The sequence below is a fragment of the Pogona vitticeps genome, chromosome 2 (assembly GCF_051106095.1).
Source record: "Pogona vitticeps strain Pit_001003342236 chromosome 2, PviZW2.1, whole genome shotgun sequence".
Taxonomy (NCBI): Eukaryota; Metazoa; Chordata; class Lepidosauria; order Squamata; family Agamidae; genus Pogona; species Pogona vitticeps.
Genome location: NC_135784.1, coordinates 112,121,040 through 112,143,449, shown reverse-complemented (window position 1 = coordinate 112,143,449; position 22,410 = coordinate 112,121,040). Strand labels below are relative to the sequence as shown.

At 44.5% G+C, this 22,410-nt stretch overlaps 1 long non-coding RNA gene across 2 annotated transcripts in view; it reads right to left on the bottom strand.

Annotated features, from left to right (window-relative positions):
- Positions 1–9,121: 9,121 nt before the first annotated feature.
- The window catches only part of LOC110086339 (uncharacterized), a 38,653-nt gene continuing 25,364 nt past the window's right edge, over positions 9,122–22,410 (bottom strand). For both annotated transcript variants that reach the window (XR_012083737.2, XR_012083738.2), the window contains exons 4-5: positions 17,993–18,077; positions 9,122–17,860 (exon numbers count right to left, since the gene is read on the bottom strand). This is a non-coding gene — a long non-coding RNA (uncharacterized LOC110086339). The remainder of the gene's footprint in view (positions 17,861–17,992; positions 18,078–22,410) is intronic.

The following is a 22,410-nucleotide window of genomic DNA, read 5'->3' as shown; positions in this document are numbered from 1 at the left end:
AGATGCAAGGACTACACCAAATGATCTACTGGAACTCTACAAGGCTGTAAGTGACCCTGTTTACCCCAATCCAGCCTGCTGCAATTGAGCTACCTAGCCAGGCCCTCACCTTAAATTTCACAGTCTGTATTGGTCAGCTTAAGCAGCAGCACAATGCCTGTCTCAGAGTATCATCAGGAAGATGGAAAGCCATGCTCTTCAGCTATCCACTGGACACTAGACATACCCATCTAGGATCCCAAACTCCAGAGGAGATTGTGCAATTACATAAAATATGCCACCTTCACATCCTATGCTGAAATTCAGATTAAGCACTGGTTCAAATCTTGAGTCTCCTTGCCATCAGCCTCAGGATTGCAGGACAAACTGAAAAGAAGAGATGTTATTCCTTTTGGTCTAAATGGAAATCATGTATACATACACCAACTGCTATTGTCCCCTAGGAAAAGCTCTCATTGGGACTAATGGAACCTTTCCTCCCTTGGCTGATAGCAACTCTTGAGGGAAATTTTTGACTGAGGGTTAATCTACTTTCCTATGCATATCAGTCTAGATCAGGAATTCTGAATTCCTAGCCATCCAAAGGTTGCTGGAGACAAGTTGTATGATTAGCTTGTGACTGTCATGGTGAAATTAAGAGAAAGTGAGTACCTAAAGACATTAATTCATACTGCAGATGCCACACTGAAATTCCCTACTCATTTCTGCACAACGTCCCAGACAGGCCAAGACAGTCACAGTGGTGGGTTAGCTTATTGCAGGCCTTCACTCTGAAGACTGGCCTCTATATGCTTACAACAGGTGGGAAACAAGCCTGAGCTCTATAGAACAGTTCAGATTGTACATGACCCACATTTCAGCGACAACAAGCAGAGAGGAGCTCCCGCATTCAAACACAGCAGAAAGTGTCAGGGAGAGGTGTCAATCTGATTCCTTTTTCAGAATGTAAAAGGAGCCCGAATGCTCAGACCGAAGGACCATCTAGTCCTGCATTCTATTCTCATAGAGGCCAGTCAGCTGCTTATCGGAAGCAAACAAGCAGGATATAGAACATACGTAGAACTGGCTGAAGAGCTCAGGGGTTTAGGTATCTGGCTAGAAATTTTCGATTCCCTGGTGTGTCTCCTTGACAGGGGCTGGACTTGATGATCCATTGGGTCCCTTCCACCTGTGCAGTTCTTTTTTTATTTTTTATTACTACTCACACATACAAAACATACAGAACAACAAAATAAAGACATATCAAAAATAAGAAAGGACAGTAATGCTAAACATCCATACTACATATATAGATCAGAGATTTCGCCACCCATATTTCTGTCCTTTTCATATCTTGATTCTGATTTCAGTATTGACCACCAGTCTGTTGATAGACCCAATTTCTCTAAATCTTGTTTATTTTTCAGAGTTATATCTTTAATGAACAAGTCTTTATACATCAGCAAAGTTCCCTCCAGCTCTGCAGTTCTAAGATGGTGCTGCTGCTGCTGCTGCTGCTGCAGAGTACAATACCCTTCCAGTGACTAGTGCCTGAAATCCTGTTGCACATCTCTGCATGGAAAACAGGGATGATGTCATCATCAGCTGCAAATCACTGCTGATTAAAAGTGATTTGGGGGTACACACAAGTTTTACACAATGCAACAAAGTTGTGGGCACCCCAAAACTCTCAAGGAAGACTTTAATCAGTAGCAATTTGCCACTGCTGCTGACAACATCCCCTCTGCACACACAGAGCTGAGCAACAGGATTTCAACCACTGCTTCTGACCTTAGAGACAGTTATATAGCTATTGTTGACAGGTGAACATTGTTAAAATTATGTCACAGGAATTCACTCTCAGCAAACCACATGAACAATTCCTCCTTCACTATTGGGTGCCGATTTGGGTCATCTTCTATATCCCATCATGGTCCTGAGGGAAGGACAGGTTTGTTACCCTCCATCTCACTTATTTAGTTGCCCATTTGGTTGCTACAGAAGAAAGTTTCTGCCACTCTAGCAGATGCACTCGCACATCATTTCACCAATGCAAAACAACTTCATCTTGATTCATTTTTTTTTTTTTTTGATATTTTGTGGCTATTCCTCCCCAGACAAACATTTTGCCTGCGGAATATATTTAGTCGGCTTAACTTAGGTTTCCCTAGTTAATTAGGAGCTTACTGATATCCATAAATAATTTGGGTGTGTTTCCCTCAAAGGTTAAATGCAATCCTCACACCATGCTCTTTATGGCACAGGCATTGGGAGGGCAAATCCAGATTCTAAAGGCTTTAGAAAAGCAATGAAATATTTCCTGAAAGGCTGCTGAAAATAAACACAGGTACTAATGCATTAAAAACCGTAGCTCCTCTCATTTGACTCTGGCTGTTCTGCATCATTAGCCAAAGCAGCAGACCTTTGGCAGCAATGCTAGGTAGCCACAGAAGGGGCTTTTAATTGAGGCAGGTGGTGCTTTTCCCTTTTTTGATGATTTTTAAATTTTGTTTTAAATGATCTAATGTTGTAATTAATCTGCTTTATGTCCCACCTGTACTTTTCTTTGATTTTATTTTGACTGTTGACTTTTAAAAGTCAGTTTTAAAAACTAAGTCTGATCACAAGGAGAAATATGTAGATCACAGTCTAATCACTTGTGAACCAGTCCAGTGCAATCTTTTTCCTGACAATCACAAAACAATGTATTCTCAAAGTCTTTCACAGCCGGGATCCAATGGTTGTTGCAGGTTTTTCGGGTCATTTGGCCGTGTTCTTAAGGTATTTCTTCCTAACATTTCGCCAGTCTCTGTGGCCGGCATCTTCAGAGGACAGGAGTCAGATAAAAGTACAGTGGTGCCTCGCATAGCGAGGTTAATCCGTTCCGGATTAACCTTCGCTATGCTGAAGCATCGCTGAACGGGGCAGCGATTTCCATTGGAACGCATTAAACATCGTTTAATGCGTTCCAAATAGGCCAAATACTCACCGTTCAGCGAAGCTTCAGGATGGCCGGCAGCCATTTTCGCGCCCTCGCCTCGCTTAACGAGGGCGCGAAAACGCTGCGCGCGGCCATTTTAGGCCATTTCCCGGCTTCCGGCGGCCATTTTGGCCGCCGAACAGCTGATCGGCGGGGGTCGTTTTGCGAAGATCGGTAAGCGAAACGCTTACCGGTCTTCGCAAAGCGAATTTTTCCCTATTGGAACAACGTTGTGCGATCGCATTAGCGATCCGAAAAAACGGATCGCTATGCGATTTAATCGTTATACGGTGCGCTCGTTAAGCGAGGCACCACTGTACAGATAGAGTTCCGACTCCTGTCCTCTGAAGATGCCAGCCACAGAGACTGGTGAAACATTAGGAAGAAAAAACTTAAGAACACGGAAAAACAGCCCAAAAAACCTACAACAACCAATCACAAAACACATGGGGAAATGCCCTCCAACCAACCCCAGTCTATTCCTTAGTTGGACCCTTAGAGCTTCTTCTTGAGGGGGTGGGGTGATGAGTAATTCCCCAGCAAATGGAAGAATCACTTTAAGGAAGTATCTCCCATTAGACAAGCCTTTCTGGTGTGATCAGAGGCACCTTTGCAGCCATCTGATCACATCCTAAGTTCCTACAGAAACAAGTATCCCAATCCTGTTGCCACTCTTGCTTCCAAGAAAGACATAGCATCTACTAAAAAATCTATACAGTAGCTAGGCTTACAGTAAGCGTTGTCTATCTGAATGAAGGAACAGTGGGCTGGATCTAGACTTCCCCACATAAAGAGTATATCCTCTGAAATCAATGGAACTTAAATAAATTACTGAGGATGTGAACAGACAGTTGCAAAGGGACCTGCTTGACTGCACTAGAAAAGGTCATTTTAATGGCAGGAATCTTCCTTAAAGTGACCCTTTGGTCTGCCAGTCCTATTACTCCATGTGATCACACCCTGACTTAAATTTCAGTTATTTCCAGCTATCAGCCCCAGCCAACATGGTCAATATTCAGAAATAAGGAGAAATAATGTTCACCAAAATATCTGAAGGGTATCCTGCTGAGGAAGGTTGGGCCAGATGAGCAAGAAGCTTGACATGGAGTAAGGCAGCTTCCCATTTTCAAATACCTTTATCATTTACTGCCATTCTGGAACAGCTGAAACAACTACACTTGAGCCTTTTGGCAGCTGATTTAGCCCAGACTCACAGCACAGAGATTGTCATATTACCTACCTACCCACCTACTTACCCCCCACATCCACACACACACACACACACACACACAATGCTGCATCATATACTTTTAAAAAAGCAAAAGATGCAAGAAACACTGAGGGAATCCAGACAGCGCTACTTATCACGTGGTGTTCCATGAAAGCTGTGTGTCATGTCAGTTCTAACAATCTTTGGCTTCCAAAGAGATGCCCCTCCACCTTTCCACCCTTTCTGGTTCTGCCAGGTATCTCATGGCCACATTAGCTGGCATTTCTCACTTGGGTAAGGACATTACACCCGTGGTTGGCAGGCTGAAGTCTTCCTAATACTACTTCCACCCTCACAGGCCTCCTCCTTTCTCCACTCCATGTATTCAGAGGGGGTGCTGCAATTACTGCTCTGGACTGAGCTGCCTGGTAATAATATATAGGACAGTGCAGCAATGTTTTTTGGGGGGAAAATTAAAAGATTTAGTGGTTTTAATAGCGGTTTTAATATGGATAGATGTTTGAACATTTTTTGGTATCATTCTTATGGTGTTCTAAATACTGTATTGTGTTGTTGCAATTGTGGAGAAAGTGGCAAATCAATCAATCAATCTGTCAATCATTTTTCATAGTGATTCTGCACCTCACAATATACTGGCCCTTATATATCTGTTGCAACAATTGTTTCTATACTCCATGATGTGCTGCCATGTTACCAGGTTGGCATGGTAAGGTTATAAAAGAGTAGTGGCACCCACTGGGATCTGTTTTCACCTTCAGGTCATTGTAATGGCATGCCTCCATAATTAAAGGTGACCTGATGGCCATTGATGTCCCTGATTTTCACAAGGGGGGGTATTGTGCCCACTGGCACAGCAGCCCAAAGTAAAAAGTTCCCTAGTAGGCTTGGTGAAGAAGCCATGCATAACACAAAGGCATGCCTACAACATGATCAGAGTTGTTTCCAAGATCAGAGGATGTTAACTTGCTCACACAAAGGATCTTGGTAGGACTGAGGAGAAAGACAGTAGGACTGTAGAAGACTAAAAGAAGAGTTTTGGGAGAAGCCACTCAGGAAAATGGGACAGCAATCAGTAAATGAGCACTAGATATAGGAAGAAGAGCATGAGGGGTGGAGACAGATCACATTTCCATCAAGGCAAATGCCTACTATGGAATCATCACTTGATTGCAAAACAAAATGTAATCAAGGCTTTTCCTGCACAGCCCTGATCACTGGGGTGCTTTATGGGATAGTGGATTCCACTTTGCTGTCAAAAGGGATAGGAAGTCAGAAAAGACCAAGAAATAGCTGAATGGATGGCTCTGTTACTTGAGGTGTGTTGGAAAGAGAAGCTGGTGTTAATGAGTCTCAAATTCACAATGGCTTAAGACTCTTCTTCAGCTTATTTTCAAGAATCTGAAAACTAAGATATCTCCTGGAGTATGAGGTGATCCGAATCTCTTCGTATGTTTCCAAATAATCAGAGCAAAGAGGCAAACGCACTCTCTCAAAATATTAGAACTCAGGGGACATCCACTGCCTTTTATGTCTTTCTTTGCTGAGTTATCTTCAGAGGGGGAAGATGATCCTTTGCAGTCAGAGAAAGCCAGTACACAGGGGGAACTCAATGGTCCAGCAGATAGCACCCTCTCAGAAGCTTAGGAGGAGGGAAGGTAGATGCTGTTTCTACTGAAGTATCAGAGGACAAAAAAAGTCTGGATGATTTGAGGCCCATTTGCCCAATAGAACATCAAGAGATCAAAGGGCTGGGACAGCAATAGAAGATTTTTGATAACGAACTGGAGATATCTTGGGAGATGCATACTAAGAACTATGAATTCCATGAATTCAGACAGCTGGGTGTCAACTTGTAAAGCTGACTCTTTCTTGTTACCCATTTCTGTCTGCCAAGTCTCCTTCAAGTTTCCTTCAACATGGATTGCCTGACAGCTGTGCCTCTTCTCACTCCTTGTGAATATGGACTGATCTCTTAGACCCCCACCTATGGCTTGTCCCACAAACTGTGAAAAACTGTCCCACACTTGAGAAAGGAGCACCCTTGATGACACAGCTCAGCACTTGCTGCCATCAACATAACACTGCCACTGAATGCTGAGAGATTCAAAACCAATTAGTGAAGGTACTTCACATACTACATAGATAACCAATGCAATCCACTACCACAGGAAGAAGTGATAGCCACCACATTTGCCGGTTTTAAAGGAGGATTAGGTAAAATCATGGTGACTGTAGCTGTCCTCACTGATCATGATAACTCTGGAATATGAAAGAGATTATGCCTCTCAAAATCAGCTGGTGGTGAACATGAGTGGGAGGATGTTCTATAGCTGTGTCTGGCTTTAGATATCTCAGTAACATCAGTTGGGCCACTTGCAACTACAGAATGCTAGGTTTCTGTTCATTCCAAGAGGACTGGTCTTCTCATGCTCTTCCAAAAGAAGATAAACCAGACAGAGGCTCATTTTGCAATCTGAAATGGGCTTGTTGGAAAGATGCTCATGTGAATTGAGTTAGGCTTATGCTTACATTGGGCAGGAAGCAACATGAACTTCATAGGACAGGGATCTCAAACTCAATTTACCTGGGGGCCGCTGGAGACAGAGGCTGGGTGAGACTGGGCCACATCAGATTTTCCACCAATCGGAGCAAGAGCCCGAGGAAGCCACCAGGAGTTTCCTTAGCCTGGCTGGGGTTCCGAGGAGGAGGAGGAGGAGGAGCGTGTGAGCCCTCATCGCTGGTCACTACCCCCTCCGGCTTCGTCTTCACTACCACCAACAACACCACCAGCAGGATGAAGAAGCAAAGAAGGGAGGGAGCGCCGGTAACCGCCTAGCAAGGGGGGAGGAGGGCACGACATAAAATTTTTAAAAACCCTCACAGAATTGCCTTGCCAAAGGAGAAAAGCCCCCCATCGGTACCCATGAAATTAAACAGAATGAGGTGGGCTCCCCACAGGCACATGCACGCATGCATGTGCACATGCATACACACACATGCACGCACACACAGAGGTCCGGCAACCTTCCTTTGAGGGCCCCCCTCAAAAAAGGCGCACTCAGCAGCAGCAGCTACCCCCACCATGACAGAGGAGAAAACTTTGTGAGGCGAGCCCAGGCAGCCTCCAGAGCCAAGGCGGCTGAAGCAGTACAAGGAGGAGGAGGAAGCATCGCTGGGCTCTGAGGCAGCCGCTGGCCGGGCTGGTGCTGGGGGTGCCAAGAGAGAAAGAGCCAGAGAGCCACTTCCCCAGAAGAGGTGGCAGCGTGTCACGTTCCCGGGGGTTACGATAGCCGAAGTCCTGTAAACCAGTCCAGGGTCAGACATACCAAGAATGCAAACCAGAGTTCCAAAACAAACTTACAGAGTGCAGTCCAAAGTCAAAGTCCAGGGTCAGATACACAGTCAGAGTCTAGAGTTCAGAGTACATAGTCCAGGGCCAAGGGCCAAAGTTCAATACCAGTGCAAGTCCAGGGTCAAGGTCCAGAGTTCAGGAACAAGAGACGTGGATGGCAGCCAAGATGTTGACTCCTTGCTTCCACAAAGTTTCTGGCTTCGCTGAAGCTGGTTTTATCCTAAAGCAGCTCCCTGAGCTGTTGGAACACTCTCTATTCTGCTAGTACTCAGGGCTAGGTGAATGCAGGTCCCTGTGGAAAGCTTTAGAGCGATCCTCTGCTCTTCTTTCCCTGAGTCTTTTCCGAAGCCTGCCCTGAAGCCTGTCTGCTGTGGAGGGAGAACCTGGAGGCTGCTCAGCTGTTTCCAATCTCTCCACATTCTCCTCAGCCACAGTTAACCCTTCTGGGTTCAGATCTTCGGATGTACTCATGACACAGCGGCAGCTGCTGTTGGCGGTTTGGAGGCGCTCTTCGAGGACGGGCCAGGAGCAAGCTCCGCTCTCAGGCATTGTGTGGCAGCAGCTCGGGCGCTCGGGGAAAAGGGCCAGCAGTGTGCCTTGCTCACTGGCTCTCCCCCAAGACAGTGCCTCTTGCACCCTCCATCCAGAACTGCAGCCTGCTAGCCAGCAGACCAGTGGGCTGGCTGGCAGGCTGCATTTCTGGATGGAGGGTGCAAGAGGCACTGTCTTGGGAGACAGCCGGCGAGCAAGGCGATGCTTTTTTTGACTCTTGACAGCAGAGGACACATGGGCGCTTTGGGGGGGCAGGCAAGGCGGGGGCCACAAACTATCGTCTGGTGGCCCGCAAATGGCCCCCGGGCCACATGTTTGAGACCCCTGTCATAGGATCTAATAAGCAAGCATAGGATTGCATTGATACACTTCGACTTTTACTTCAGGTAAGCATATTATCATATTTTATCATCTTACTTTTCTCCAAAATTAAGTTTTACCTGAAGTATTGTTTTTAAATGTTAGCATAACCACTAAAACAGGAATGAGGAACTTGTAGCCCTCCAGATGCTACTGACCTACAGCCCCCATTATGCCTGACCTTTGGCTATGCTGGTTAAACCTGAGTCCAACAGCAGCCGTGGGACCACAGTTAGAACACCCTTGCCCTTGAAACACCCACCAGTGCCCCTCCTGTTTACATAAAAACAAATTGCTTCTCTTGCATTGTGGATCATGTCACATCAGCACAAACAACAAGCAGATTGAGAATAACAGTTGCTAAAAACAGAACCCCTGGAGCCACCATGTCCAGCTTGGGTGACAATAGAGCATAATGTTCTGAGACACCAGCGACTGTAGTTCCCTTCTGCCTATCTGTGTCACACACGCGCACATTATCATGCTCTTTATTTCTGAGGAACACAACAGTTTTTACTTCTGGAACATCCATCCCAGTGACAAATGATGACATGGTGTCCAATAAACTGTCTCGTTAAATTAAATTCCCATGGTTATCGGGTAATTTCCACCTTCTCCACCTTGTAATGGTTGTTTGCATCTCTGAAAGTGAAATAATTCCAGGGAGTTGGACATTATTATGCAGTTTCTCTTTTTACTGTCAGTGTTTTCAGGATCTAGTTTACCACTCTGTGCAGTGACATCTCATTTGTCAAGCCTCTCATTGTTGAGCTGTTAATCTGCATAAATCAGTCAAAGACAGAAACTGTTTCAACCATGAGACATCTTTGTTATGCTAACAACATGCTGCATTTCCACTAAATATTGACAAGAGATGTTGGAAGGAACTTTCAGTTTCTTACACTATGCAAGCAAAAAGATGTTCATGTCGCCTGGACTGGGTAATTTTGGAAATCCGGGGAATTTCCCTTCCAAACCACTACCCTCTCCCCCCCCCCCACAAAAATATGCATCTAGCATAGTGGACAGACTCGCCCAATATGAGAGACTAAGAGCCATGACTCCAAATAAGGTGTTAGTTTGAGATGTGGTGGTGCCCCATCTCTAAGCAGCTTGGGACCTTTAACCCAAAACCCATGGCTTCCCATTGGCAAGGGTTTCAAACAAGGGTATCTCCCTGTCAATTCAATCTGTGCACAGAGCATGCCATATGGAAAGCTGGATTAGATTCAGATGAAGGATCAGTGAAAATTAATGAATAATTTAGAGTATGTGGATGACACCACATTACTGACAGAATGCAACAATGCACTAGGCCTTAGATTCTATATTGGTGAGATGCCCTGCGTAGCCTATCCATGAAATGAACAAGACAAATCAGAGCTGAGGCCAGGCACTAAAGAAGAAGACGGATACTTAGAGGTAGGTAAGTGACTATTTGACTTCTGGCAGAGGTCTTAGCTAGGGGCAATGGAGGGAATGTGTGACACCAATGCCAGGCCAAAAAAAATGAGGTACTGTAGGTGTTCAGAGGCAGGCAGGGTGCTGCTGGACTGGGTTGATTGAGGTGAGAGTGAGAAGTACACCATGTCCCACAATATTCTTGTCAAGGCCAAGTATCAGATAAACCTGAGATTTTCATGAAGGAATAGGGTGCCAAATCTGAGAAAGAAAAGAGAACCAAGCCTTATGAGGAAGGACTGGAAGGACTGGGCATGTTTAGCCTTGAGAAAAGAAGACTCAGGGGAGATACGATTCTTGTTGTTTAGTCATTAATGTGTGTCCGGCTCTTTGTGACCACATGGACCAGAGCACGCCAGGCCCTCCTGTCTTCCACTGCCTCCCAGAGTTGAGTCAAATTCATGTTGGTAGCTTCAATGACACTGTCCCATCCATCTCATCCTCTCTAGTTCCATTCTCCTCTTCCCCTCACACTTTCCCAACATCATGGTCTTTTCCAGGGAGTCTTCTCTTCTCATGAGATGGCCAAATTATTGAGGCCTCAGCTGCAGGATTTATCCTTCCATTGAGCACTCAGGGTTGATTTCCTTCAAAATGGATAGGTTTTGTCTCCTTGCAGTTCAGGGGACTCTCAAGAGTCTCCTCCAGCACCACAATTCAAAAGCATCAATTCTTCAGCTGTCAGGCTTCTTTATGATCCAGCTCTCACTTCTGTACAACACTACTTGGAAAACCATAGCTTTGACTATGCAGACGTTTGTCAGCAAGGTGTTGTCTCTGCTTTTTAAGATGATGTCTAGGTTTGTCATCGCTTTCCTCCCAAGAAGCAGGTGTCTTTTAATTTCGGGGCTGCTGTCACCATCTGCACTGATCACGGAGCCCAAGAAAGTAAAATCTTTCACTGCCTCCATATCTTCCCCTTCTATTTACCAGGAGGTGATGGGGCCAGTGGCCATGATCTTTGTTTTAGTGATGTTGAGCTTCAGACCATTCTTTGCGCTCTCCTCTTTCACCCTCATTAAGAGGTTCTTTAATTCCTCCCCACTTTCTGCTAAGTGAGGAGGATTCCTCCCCACTTTCTGCTAAGTGAGGAGGACTTAAGGAACCTTGTAATGAGGGTGAAAGAGAAGAGTGCAAAAAATGGTCTGAAACTCAACATCAAAAAAAACTAAGATCATGGCCACTGGTCCCATCACCTCCTGGCAAATAGAAGGGGAAGATATGGAGGCAGTGACAGATTTTACTTTTTTGGGCTCCATGATCACTACAGTCTCCTGGACTGCAAGGAGAACAAACCTATCAATTCTAAAGGAAATCAACCCTGAGTGCTCACTGGAAGGACAGATCCTGAAGCTGAGACTCCAATACTTTGGCCATCTCATGAGAAGAGAAGACTCCTTGGAAAAGCCCCTGATGTTGGGAAAGTGTGAAGGCAAGAGGAAAAGGGGATGGCAGAGGATAAGATGGTTGGACAGTGTCATCAGAGCAACCAACATGAATTTAACACAACTCCGGGAGGCAGTGGAGGATAGGAGGGCCTGGCATGCTCTGGTCCATGGGGTCACGAAGAGTCGGACACAACAGAACGACTGAATGAACGAACGATTCTGCTATCAAGAGTGGTATCATCTGCATATCTGGGGTTGTTGATATTTCTTCCAGCAATCTTGATTCCAGCTTGGGAATCATCCAGTGCTGCCTTTCGCATGATGTATTCTGCATATAAGTTAAATAAGCAGGGAAATGATATACAGCCTTGTCGTACTCCTTTCCCATTTAAAAAAAATCAGTTTTTCCATATCCAGTTCTAACTGTTGCTTCCTGTCCCACATATAGGAGATATGATAGCACTTTTCAAATCCTTGAAAGGATGCCATACAGAGAAGGGGCAGGATCTATTCTCAATCCTTCCAGAGTACAGGACACGCAACAATGGGCTCAAGTTACAGGAATCCAGATTTCAGTTGAATATCAGGAAAAACTTCCTCACTGTTAGAGCAGTAAAACAATGGAACCAATTACCTTGAGAGGTGCTGAGTGCTCCAACACTGGAAGCATTCAAGAAAAATTTAAACAACCACCTGGTAGATATCCTTTGATTTGTATTCTTGTTTTGAGCAGGGGATTGGACTCGATGGCCTTCCAACTTCATATTTCTATGATTCTATGATATTTCCCAAAGGCCTATTCCAGGTAGGCAATGCCTATTTGTTGCAAAACATTGCTCAGTAGGACTATCATGCTGATGTCTAAGAGGAGAGAGGTGATAAAAGCAGCCAATTGAGATGTTGAGAGGGAAACTGGTAAAGTCAAAGAAGTGTTCTCACCCTGGGGGGATATCAAACGAAATTGCTCTCTATAGGGATAGGAGAGCAACGAGGTTGGAGAAAACCAGCTTGGAGTCACAGGGAGAAGCACAGAAAGATTTCAGTTCTGGCAACACAAGTACCCTTCTCACAATTGCAAAAAGACCAACAAGGCCAGAGACATACTTCAAGATGCATCAAAGGAGGCAGATCTCACTGGTATTAAATGACCATCCAATATTGTTCAGTTATAAGACAGAGGACCTGTCCAGACTGAAGCAAAGGAGAATAGCTGCATACGATTTCCTTCATGGAAATCTCAGGTTTATCTGGTTTTTGGCTGTGACAAGGATATTGTGGAATATGATGTTCTGTATTCAATTTTTATCTGGATTGTGTGGTCTGTAGTCTTACTGTCTATACTGTATCAAGAGCTATAGCTAAATGCAAATGTAGTGCAAATCAACATTTCCGACACATCAGGCACTTTGTATTCTAGCCCTGCATGTTGTTAGTCTTTTTAAATTTCCCTTTGAATTAAGATATGCTCATTTGAACACCACCAATACTCTACTGAAGATCTGTTTAAACAGACTCCCTCTGTTTACTCTCCTCTATAGAAAAAATACTCTTTGGTCATCTGGGATGGAGCAAAGGTGGAAAGATTTTGCACTGCCAGATGTTCTTGCACTCTGACTGTCATTGGACCCAGACAACATGGACATTGGTCAGATATGACGGAGGTTATAGCCCAACGTGTGAAGGATTGTAAGTTCCAAATTCCTCACTTGGCAGTCATCAAAAGTTAGATCTGAATCAAATACACCTGCCTGAAGTTACACAGAGTGGACTGTAGGGACATTGTTGCCTAAATATCAGGCAACTTTGCATTAAATCAGGCTTGTCCAACCTGCGGCCCAGTGCAATTTTTTATTTTTAAAGAAATTCCAAAGTTTCAAGTTACACTGCCGGCGCTTGCGGCCGGAATGCGAATGCGGCCGGGGCACGTCACAGTGGTATGTTCTTCCTGAAAGGAAGGACTGGCACAAAGAACATGTGAAGGGGAGTCCCCATTTTAGGATGAGACACATACATGTGCATGCATGAATGCATGCACAGTTCAGGCCATTGGCCATTCCTGAATATTAAGAATTGGGAATTCTGGCCTAATTTGGCACTTTTCATCTCTCATGCAAAATAGGTACATAATGTTCTTCTTGTTGCTTTATACCCCTGATATTTTATCTTTCCTGAGTAACATCTTCTTGCGCTGAAGAAACGTCTGCAGTTTGCTTTCAGTATTTTGAAGCTCTAACCAAAACTGACTGAACCCCTTCACATAAATTCATATATGTATCTTGTGGAGTGGTGAACCATAGAACAGGTAAGCCCTGTAAAGAAATATGTAGATTAACAGTTTCTGCTGGAGTTAGGCATCCATACCTGGCAGGTTATAAATATCTTGTCATATTATTGAGTCCTCATTGTTGGCAGCTATTCCAGATCAGAACTGATCCAATACATAATCTGAATAATAATAATAGATCCAAAAGGTGGAACCTTCCTGTTTCAGGATGGAAAGTACTGTGAGTAACCTTGGAAGTGTACATTTTCTTTAATCAGATATTAAAGTTATTTGTTTTGAGCCCTTTACTACATGCTCCCTAGGGCACTTGTTAAGTCCAATTAATATTTCTTGCACAGCGTGGCATAGCAGCAGCAACGGCCATAAATCAAAATGCTACTAAACTGTAGCTTGACACTTGGCACCCTCTAGGGGCCTAATGTGACCTTGGTAGTAGGTACTGACTCCCATCCTGGATTAGATCAGTGCCTCAATTAATACCTTCCCTAAATAAGAGGAGAGGTTTGGAGAGAAGGCAGTATCAGATCTCTGCATGGTAGAACAATATTCTTATGGGAGAGTAATGTTCTTGTTGGTATGAGAGTTTTCAGAGGGACAGAGGTTTATTGGACAAGCGTACATATTTCTATTTTTTTTCTCTCTACACCCCTGCCCGCATGTCCTTTCCCCCCAGAAGGGTCAACTGCACATCTGCACTTCTGGAATTGAAGTTTTACTCAACAAGGTGCTCAGCTAAAATCAACATAATTTTATGTGCAGCTACTCCAAACCAAGCACCATTGCATTCAGGGATGGGAATTAACTGCCATCTCATTGTGTATAGAATTGTAATTTAAAATGTTTGGTCAGTGACCTTTCCTGAACCGAGTGATAAACGATATCAGACAAAGTCTGTTTTGCATTACAGACTTTGATGCATTTAGGCCATATCAAAGTCTGTAATGCAAAACTATCCAAACACCGTCTGATTTTGCAAATCATGATTTATTGTTCAGCAGGGCTGGCCCTACCATTAAGCAAACAGACTTGGAGTGTAATGAAGGGCAGTGAGTTGGTTGTCAGTTGATTTATTATATCTATATTTTTAGTTCCAGGAAGAGGGAGAGGTGCTTGTGAGACGATCTGCCTCAGGTGCCAAAAGAACTGGAGTAGCCAAAAGCACAACGTCCCCTGATTTGGGAGTGGCAGGTACAGTTTGCTCCTCTGCTTTTCTGCCTCTGGAGGCAACATGTCTTGGGCCAGATCAGAACTGTCATCCCTATGTTTGAAACATCCCTCCGTGAACAATTGCATTACAGTTGATGCACAACATTTGTTTAGACTTCAAACACAGAATAATGTACATAGTGTAGCAATTTCATCCTTAAAAGAGATTTTACAGCATAGTGCATTTGCAAGCTTTCCTTTCCCCCTTGGAAGTCAAGCTGGGTTTTGACCCAAGAGGAATAATAAAAAGTGTGCTGAATGGATTCTCGAAGGCTTTCACGGCCGGGATCTAATGGTTGTTGTGGGGTTTTCGGGCTCTTTGGCCGTGTTCTGAAGGTTGTTCTTCCTAACGTTTTGCCAGTCTCTGTGGCCGGCATCTTCAGAGGACAGCACTCTGTGCTCTGGTGTAGTTTGGCTTTGGGAGTGCCTGTGCTGAATGGGTTCACCCGTGTTTATCCCAGTATTTTAATCTTTGACAAATATTGCTTCAAAACATTCATTGCATTTTCATCTCCTGCCTTGGAAAGGGGTACCTGAGTGATGTCTGAACTTGAAATGTAGAAGTGCAACACAAATGTATATGCACCAAATTTCCAGTATATTAGTGTCCAAAAGGAATAACTGTTTTGCAGCCAAACTAAAGAACTGAAATGGCCAAGCACATGAGTTAAACTAAAACCCTCATTTTGCTTAGCCAGTAAATATAGGCTACAGAGTTTAATAGAGAGTGAAATTATGATACCCAGACATAGCGTAAGCTTTATTGCAGATCTGAACTGGTTTTCTGAAAAACCCATGCTGAAATGTAAAGACCTCGTCTGTGGTCCTCTGATCATTGGGAAGCAGCTCAAAGGTCACAGGATTATTCAGATCTCTGTCTCTAGGGGAGAGTAAGTAAGAGATGTCTACCCATGGAGTGGGAAGTATGATCTCAGATTTCTGCCCAGATCTCTCTGGGTTCAGATGTCACCTCCCAGCACCGACAAACACAGCACTTACATAATTGGTATCCATTAGCAGAGGTTAAAAGGTGGCATGGCATGGACTGATTCAAAAGTGTTTCAGAAGTGATGTCAAGAATTTCCCTTCCGTTGCTTCCAGTGGGAAGGAAATAGACTCTTATCGCCAGCACCCCTGATCAGGAAGGAAGGGGTGGAGGGAAAAGCCTCTCCTTTCCCACCTCCACTCTGTTGGCATGGATCTGTCAGAGTGGATAGTATGTCAAAGGTTCCAGCAACAAGCACGCCAGAGAGGCAGGTACAATTGGTCTCGTGCTGTGTACCTAGTCACATGCTATATCCAAATTAATATCTGTGGGATTATGGGCTTCCTTACTTTATCAATTAATTGCATTAAACTCAGAGACCAACTCATAAGAAAGACATCTGCCTTCCTTGTTTTTCGTATGTTTGCTCTACTGCACCTGTTCTGTCACATTGAATGACAGATAGTAGGGGTCCCTAACCTGTGGCCTATAGGCCATGTATGGCCCTCTGACCTGCTTGTTTGCTGTTATCACCCTCAAAGCATTCTCCCTCAGGCCCCCACTGTTCTTCCTGCCTCAAGCAGCACCATTTACAGCTGCTTTTCCTGCCCCTTCTAAAAACAATTGTATCTTCTGGTTCTCCATAGTATTTATTGGAAGTAGTACAAGAAGATGCAAGTCACTTTTTTCAAATTGAACGAATTGATTTGTAAACCAATGATAATCTCAGAGACATTTACAAAGAAAAAGTCTGTTAGATTTCTTAGATTTCACCTGATATATTTATCAACCTAAAAAAAAATACTACAGGCATGTTCACAGTCTTTGGCCCCACATACATCTGTGAAAAAACTTTTTCCCAGATGAAAATTGTGAAATCCAAGTGCAGGACAAGATTTAGAGGTGAATATTTACATGACCTTTTAAGGGTGTCTGTTACAAATCTTGACTTGGACATTAATGCATTGGCTAACAGAAAACAGCCACAAGAATCACACTCACTAGGTAAGCTAGTTTAGCTGGATAAAAGGATTCCACAGTAAAATATTGTTCCAAAATGGATTGCATTCAAGTTAATGCTTCTTCATTGACCCCTGAATGTTTACTTTTGATCTAAACTGGTAGGTTAATAAAATTTGTTACATGTTGATTTAAGACATTGTCCTCTTTAGGCATTGGGTATTCTAATGCAACCCTCATGTCCCAGAAGGTTGGGGACCCCTGACCTATAGCAATGTAACCTGTTGTAATACACTCTAAGGATCTCTTCTCCCTCCCTCCCTCTTGCTAATCTTGCAGGAAGGAGACAAGGAACAGAATGCCCATCAAAATCAGAATCAGAATCACCATATCCCTCCTATCTGGACAGATGGAGAACAAATGAGTAGATTTACGCACATTTTTGCAGGTCATACTAATTTCACTTCCTGTTATTGTTACCTAGCTTCAAGTGGTCTCCAGTTTACGGAAACCTTAATAGAAGATCTTGGAGAGTAAGGTGTTCAAGGAATGGTTTACTATTGCCACCCCCAAGGAGTTTCGATTGCCAAGTGGGGACTTGAACTCAAGTCCCTTGGGTTCTAGTCTGGTACTCTTTCCACTCTACAATAGTGGCATTTTGTTTCACTGTTAATATGGAGCAGTGATACAACATATTCCTTTGCATCTCTGTGCACTGCAGGGTTTTTTTTTTTATTGCTTTGCTTTTATTTGTCCAAAAGAATCCTGAATGTTTGCAATTGTAAAATGAATTGTATGCTTGCAGCACACATCTTTGTTTGAGATGCCTTTGTGTGTCAGTCACCAATGTTTATGCTGGAAAAAGACTAAGCTTTGCAGTAACCCCACCCCACCCCATGGGTATGTGCACGTAGACCTTAAAGCAAAGGAAAATCCTCTTGATGAATCTAATGATACACCTGGAAAACCCAGAGCTTCTCCAGGCCGACATGGAGTAGTGGAATGATGCCCCGTCTTGCTTAGGTCATGGACTAGTTATGGGCAGCGGGCTGTACACAGAATACAGATGACTAGGTTGATTTTTCCCCTCTCTCCAGAAGGATGATTTTTTTTCTCTCCCCACTGAAAAGGAAGGTGGTAGGATTTAATCTTATAAGGTCCACAATATCTGTATTCAAATTAGCATGTTTTTGCTTTTTTATTGCTTTTTATTACTATTATTTATGTCATTTATTATTAATAATAATAACCTACCCTCTTTAGCTGGGATTTCATCAACCCCTTTCTTTTAGGTGTTCAGAAAATCTCCAGAGATCGCTGTTCCATTCTTAAAGAAGATCTGAAAAATTAGAAACAAATTCAAGGGCATGTCTGTCCTCATTGCCCACAGTTTGAGCCTTACTGTCACTTTTGATGGCTGCTTTATCTAATACAGGTGGAGGGTCAGGAAAAGCTATGAAAGGAATGCTGGGATTTGTATTCATTTCATACAGCCTGTTCCAAGGGCAAAATGCTTACCTGAATGCTCAGTAACATCAACCCACAGCATAACTATAAAACTGAACAGTCCAGTGCCCATAGTGTCATTCTGGCTATATCTGAGCTATAAATATCCTAGATCTGACACTACTGCTATTTTGCTTGTTTCTCACCTCTCTAAATATACTTGGGCTCACTGCTTTCCTTTCTCTGTAAACCAGCTGTGATAATAAATCTGGATTGAGCTCTTTCTCCTGCTGAGTAATAAGATCTAGGCTTACAGAAGATTTTTCTAGTATGTTGATTACTCAATTCCAAAAATGCAGAAGTTGTGTGAATTCCTTCCCATGGTAAGTTGTTGCCCCCCACCCCTCTCAGGAAGGAAGGAAGGTTGAAACTGCAAGCTTTCCTTCTGCCTGAGGCAGAAGTAGAAGCACCATGCTACCTTCACTTTTCGATCCTTTATGAATTAATTCCTTGGCTGTTTCCCTGATATGTCCTTTTAAATGGGGGTGGTATAGTCCTATCATTGGCAGCTCTCTGTCAAGGTGTGCCTGCTGCTTCAAATGACAGGTGCTTTATAAATTGGGTGGCATGGGCAGGAGGGGTCACGGTCCAGAATACCTGGGGCAGAGGTATTCCATTTCTTTTATAATTAGTGGAGACAACGAGATTGAGCTCCATAAGAAAGGGTTTAAATGATTTCCTGGAGGGAAGGAATGTGACCCTTAAAACTTCTGTTTGACCACCAATTTTCATAAGCGTCATTCTTGTTCAGAACATCCAGTGACCAATCATGACTAGATGGGATAGAATTTTTATCCCACCTGGATCAACTCTCTGTTACTCAAAACAGAAAAGAAATACCCAAGAACTGTAGAAAGCAAAAGCTATACTCCTTCAGAATACATCATGCAAAAGGCTGGACTGGATGAATCCCAAGACAAAATTGAGATTGCCAGAAGAAATATCAACAACCTCAGATGATACCACTCTGATGGCAGAAAGTGAAAAGGAATTAAAGAACCTCTTAATGAGGGTGAAAGAGGAGAGTGCAAAAAATAGTCTGAAGCTCAATATCAAAAAAGCTAAGATCATGGCCACTGGTCCCATCACCTCCTGGTAAATAGAAGGGGAAGATATGGAGGCAGTGACAGACTTTACTTTCTTGGGTTCCATGATCACTGCAGATGATGATGGGAGCCACAAAGTTAAAAGATGCCTGCTTCTTGGAAGGAAAGCGATAACAAACCTAGACATCTTAAAAAACAGATACATCACCTTACCAACAAAGGTCCACATAGTCAAAGCTTTGGTTTTTCCAGTAGCGATGTATGGAAGTGACAGCTGCACCATAAAGAAAGCCGACCGCTGAAGAATTGATGCTTTTGAATTGTGGTGCTGGATGAGGCTCTTGAGAATCCCCTGGACTGCAAGGAGAACAAACCTATCCATTTTGCAGGAAATCAACCCTGAGTGCTCACTGGAAGGACAGATCCTGAAGCTGAGGCTCCAATATTTTGGTCATCTCATGAGAAGAGAAGACTCCCTGGAAAACACCCTGATGTTGGGAAAGTGTGAAGGCAAGAGGAGAAGGGGACGACAGGGGATAAGATGGTTAGACAGTGTCATCGAAGCTACCAACATTAATTTGACCACTCAGGCAGTGGAAGACAGGAGGGCCTGGCATGCTCTCGTCCATGGGGTCATGAAGAGTCGCATACGACTTAACAACTAAACAACAACAACATACTCCTGACAGAATTCACCTCACTTAACCCCAGTGCTGCTTCCTTAGCTGCTGGAATGCCTGTTCTTACAACTCAGATATTGACAGAGCTCTACCTCAAAGCACAGGGTTTCGGTTATTCAACAAAAGTGTCCTGAAGAAGTCTTTGCATTTAGCATGTACTAATCAGCTTAGTACTCACTGTACTACTGTCTCTATATAGAAGTGTTTCCTTGTGCCTCCCACTTGTGGTTACCCCTTCCACTGCTTTCCGTATAAGAAGCTGGAAGCTCTAGAATATCTTTTGGAGGGTACAAATGATTGTGCTTAAGCCTGGGCTTATCCTTTTCACCGTCATTTTATCTTTCCTAGTAATCAATATGCCTGTAGATTATGAAATCTCAACCCCTCTAATAAATTTAGGGTGACCACTCTTCCAAATATGGGCCCGGGTTTCCATTCATGTCACTCAGGAATGAACATTTTAGTCTGAGTCTGGGCTATCTACATTCCAAGCAGGAGAGTGTAAGCATTGCTTTCTATCTATATCACTTTCACTCATGCTTGCAGTTCAGAAGCCCAGGATGAAATCAAAGTAAGGACACTTGGAATAAGCTATGATATTCACTCCTACTTGGCCTGCCTACAATAATGCCCAATCATGTCGCCTACCTTGATCACTAGCTGGCAGTTGTCATCTTCACCATCTACCACTTTGGACTGCTGCAGAACCTTCAGGTGCATTGTCTCAGCATTTAGCTGAGAAACCTGTCTCGCCTTATGGCATCAGAAACAAAACAACCCTTTTTTACCCTGTATTTGTTCTCCACCCAGTCTGCACATGTCATTTCTCCTGATTAAAATGTGCCAATGATTAGAAGACGATTGGAGGGCATCCTATTGCTTTGGACTAGCAGTAACCTCTGTCAGCCAGCTGCATCAGCCAGAAATATACAACGTATGGCTAACGATGGAAGGCCTATCATGGCCCAATTCAGTGAGCCAAATACTGTATAGCTTAGGGCAGGGGTGTCAAACTCAAATTCATTGGGGGCTGCATCAGCAGTTTGGTCCCCATCAAAGGGCCGGTTCTATCTGTACTGATGGCCTTGCAAGGACCCCATCCGACTTGGTGGGAAAAGGAAGGAAGAGAAAGTGTGTGTGTGTGTGTGTGTGTGTGTGTGTGTGTGTGTGTGTGTGTGTGTGTGTGTGTGTGAAGGAAGAGAAAGTGGCTCTGTGTGTGTGTGTGTGAGAAAGAGAGATACAGGAAGAGAACGTGTGTGTGTGTGTTTGTGTGTGTGAAGGAAGAGAAAGTGTCGGGGTCTCTCTGTGTGTGTGTGTGTTTCTGTGTGTGAGAGAGATACAGGAAGGAAGAGAACGTGTGTGTGTGTGTGTGTGTGTGTGTGTGTGTGTGCGTGCGTGCGTGCGTGCGTGCGTGCGTGCGTGCGTGCGTGCGTGCGTGCGTGCGTGAAGGAAGAGAAAGTGCCGGGTTCTGTGTGTGTGAGAGAGAAAGAGAGAGAGAGACAGAGAGAGTTACAGGAAGGAAGAGAATGTGTATGTGTGTGTGAAGGAAGGGAAAGTGCCGGTGTGTGTGTGTGTGTGTGTGTGTGTGTGTGTGTGTGTGTGTGTGTGTGTGTGTGTGTGTGTGTGTGTGTGTGAGAGAGTGAGAGAGAGAGAGAGAGAGAGAGAGAGAGAGAGAGAGAGAGAGAGTTATTTAGTATATGCAACTCTGCTTGGATCTTGCAAAAAAAACGCATTCTTCGGTCCTTTCAAATCCTCAGGCATTCCAATCGAGCAAGAGAGAGAACGGAACATCAGGGAAGGGAAGGGAAGGGAAGGGAAGCGAGCAACCAGCCAGCCCTCCCGCCCTCCCTCCCTTCTCTCCGCGGCTGGGTCGAACGGCCGCCTCCGACGTTACCCAACCGGGCTGGCGCATCGCTCCGCGTTCCCTCTTCTCTCCCTCTCTTCAGGGCCGCGCTGGCCGCTGCCTCCTGCGTCCCCCCAGCATCTCCTCCCTCCGCCTCGGAGCCCGGCCAGGAACTCCCACCGCTCCCCTTCCCTTCCCTTCCCTTCCCCTCGGGGCGACAGAGGCGGCGCGGAGCCCCCTCTTCGCGCGGCCTTGGGAACAGCTCTCGCCTCAGGCCGAGAGCGAGCGAGGAACAGGCACGGGAGGGAGGGAGGGGGAGCGGGGGGCGGAGGGAGAGGAAAGGAGTGACAGTGCCACAGCCAATCGGAAGGAGGACGTAGCCTTGTTAACTTGAGCCATTTTTTCAATGAATTTACTCCGAGCAGGCACGGAGTAAATTCATTGAAAAAAAAGGGGGGGAGGCTGCAAGGCTGGCGGCGGCTCCGCGGGCCATCAGTCGAGGTCTGGCGGGCCGGATTTGGCCCGCGGGCCTTGTTTTTGACACCTGTGGCTTAGGGATTTAAATCCTCACTTGTCTCAATCTTGAGTGCAAGAATG